Source organism: Lagopus leucura, unplaced genomic scaffold (assembly GCF_019238085.1).
Source record: "Lagopus leucura isolate 7727_CA_CO unplaced genomic scaffold, USGS_WTPT01 Super-Scaffold_100001, whole genome shotgun sequence".
Classification (NCBI taxonomy): Eukaryota; Metazoa; Chordata; class Aves; order Galliformes; family Phasianidae; genus Lagopus; species Lagopus leucura.
The window spans coordinates 102115942-102118444 of NW_024962262.1; the positions used below are offsets into that span (position 1 = coordinate 102115942).

At 57.5% G+C, this 2503-nt stretch overlaps 1 long non-coding RNA gene across 1 annotated transcript in view; it reads right to left on the reverse strand.

Moving 5' to 3' along the window:
• Positions 1-1668, reverse strand: part of LOC122178026 — a 2026-nt gene extending 358 nt beyond the window's left edge. Inside the window, exons 1-2 of the long non-coding RNA XR_006178220.1 lie at positions 1457-1668; positions 1094-1302 (exon numbers count right to left, since the gene is read on the reverse strand). This is a non-coding gene — a long non-coding RNA (uncharacterized LOC122178026). The remainder of the gene's footprint in view (positions 1-1093; positions 1303-1456) is intronic.
• Between the last annotated feature and the right edge of the window lie 835 nt (positions 1669-2503).

Here is a 2503-nt window from a genome sequence, read left to right on the forward strand (position 1 = left end):
TGGGATGGGGCTTAGCCCTGAAGTTTTCAAGGGATCCCCTTGCATGCAAGCGTGGCTGGGGTGCCCTCCTGCTGGGGAGGGGACCCCGTGCGTGGAGGTGGGATGGGGCTTTGCCCTGAAGTTTTCAAGGGATCCCCATGCATGCGGGTGCAGCTGGGGTGCCCTCCGGCTGGGGAGGGGACCCCGTGCCTGCAGGTGAGATGGGGCTTAGCCCTCGAGTTTTTGAGGGATCCCTTTGTTTGCAAGCATGGCTGGGGTGCCCTCCTGCTGGGGAGGGGACCCCGTGCGTGGCAGTGGGATGGGGCTTAGCCGTCGAGTTTTCGAGGGATCCCCTTGTGTGTGGGTGCGGCTGGGGTCCCTCCGCCTGGTGTCAACGGTTTACCGCCTCTTTGGCCCGGTTCCGTGACCCATGTCATTGTTTTATGACTTTTGGCTATCAGTATTACACACGGTAACATCGTGTAATGCACTGGGGGTTTTATTTGTAATGCTCAGTTCCACATACTTGTCCGACAGAGGAGAACTACGTTTCCCCAGGTGGCTTTGCGGTCAGCAAGGAGATATAACTGTATGCAAGGTCACCTCATCCTTCTTCTTTCTATGCTCTTCTTCACCTGCATCAACTCCAAAGCAATTGACAACAGCAGCAACAATCCGACGTCGAGCAATGTCGTTTAGCAATCAGTAAAATACAATGAGAGAGATTGAGAGTTTGTCAGGTAGGTAGGTCTTGTCACAACGCTGAGGTGTAGGTCCAGTTCAGTTGAGCAGATGGATAACAGCAGATGGCAAATTGCAAATGGAGAAGTGCAGATGGAATAGAGCAGGCAAAGAAGAAGGATCAGGTGACCTTGCACACAGTTATATCTCCTCGCTGACCGCAAAGCCTCCTTGGGAAATGTAGTTCTTCTCCGTCAGACAAATATTCGGAACTGAGCATTAAGAGTCAAACCCTCAGTGCATTACATGATGTAATGGTGTGTAATACTGATAGCCAAAAGTCATAAAACTGTGACACCTGGGGAGGGGCCCCCGTGCGTGGGGAATAGCCCCTGGTGAAGGGGTCTCTCCCCTGAGTGCGTGTCTGTGGTACCTGGTGCTTGTCGCATTTTCAGGCGCTCTGGCTGCTCCGTAGCTGAGGTGGTCTTGCTGCTCTTTGGCCTGTGTCTCTGCTAGCGTCTTCATGCCCGCCTGCTGGCTGCAGCCATGTACACCTATCCGAGGCTGAGCTTCTCCCTGCCGTTGTGCTTTGCCTTCAAGATCTCTTGTTTCACAAGCTCTCTCTGTTCAACTCTGTTATATCTAGGTGGGAAGAAATATAATCACAAGTTATTTTCTTGCAACTTCTGTGGTTCAGCATCTTTCTTTCAGCCCACTCCCTCCCATGTTTATTTTCTGTTAGCTGTCGGTTACAATCTTGCCCGCACTGACAAAATTACGGGCTTACCACACTTACTTTTTCAGGAAGCTGTACGTTTGGAGAAGTTGGCACAGCTTTCCATGAAGAAGAGCGCAGGAGGAGGAACGCGGGACGGAGATTAGGCTCGGCCTCCCCGCGCCGTGCCCCAGCGCCGCGTCTTCTGTCGCTCAACGGCCGAAGCAGACGGGCGGCGACGAAAGCTGCCGGTCGCCTTAATGCCGGAGGCAGTGCCGGCACTCGGGAGGACGGCAGAGCCCGGCGTTGCCCGTCTCGAAGCGCTCCCCGCCCGCCCGGCCCGTTTCCCCACCTGGCAGCGCGGCGTCGGCTCGGCTCCGGTTGCGGCACACAGCCGTGCTTAGCGGCCTCACGGCAAGCAAGCCGCTAGCAACGGCACGCGTTCCAACGGGCTGCCACCCGCACAGCGCCCGCCCCAGCCGCGCGCCGCCGCGACAACGGCTTCCTGCCCTCCTCCTCGCGCCTCCTCCTCTGCCTCCCCCTCGCTCGGCGGCGGCGGCGGCCGGGGCTGCCCGAGGGAACGGGGAGGTGCGGGCCGGGGCGGGGCGGAGCGGGGAGGTGCGGGGCCGCGGCCGTCGGTACCTCCCGGGGCTCCGTCCGCAGCGCCGATCCGGGCTGCGCCCTTCAAAGCGGCGTCCGGGGCGCCGGCCTGCGGGCACGGCACCGCCATCCCCGGCTGTGGCCGGTTTTGTCCTCCCGTGATATTGGTTTAGCAATAAAGCAACTTGGATGATGACTATTCAAATAGCGTCATTATTCCCTTAGGGCAAACCGCAGAAGGACTCTTTTTGGGGTCGGGGCTGGACGTGGCGGTGTGAGACTTTCGCAGCCGTAATGGTTCTGTGATTCTACCATTCCTTTTGAAGTGCGTGTTTACTCCTTGAAGTACCAAACTGCAGCTACAGAGAACACAGTAACGCTTCTCCGTTCAAGGCTGCTCTTCAAGGATGCCTTTCAGAGAGCACTAGAGCTGTCAGGATCCTTGTATTTCTCAGGTCCCTGAACTCTGCATCCCTAAACCTCTGCGTGGAGACTGAGGGAGTAAATCCCCTCCTTCCCCTTCCCCCC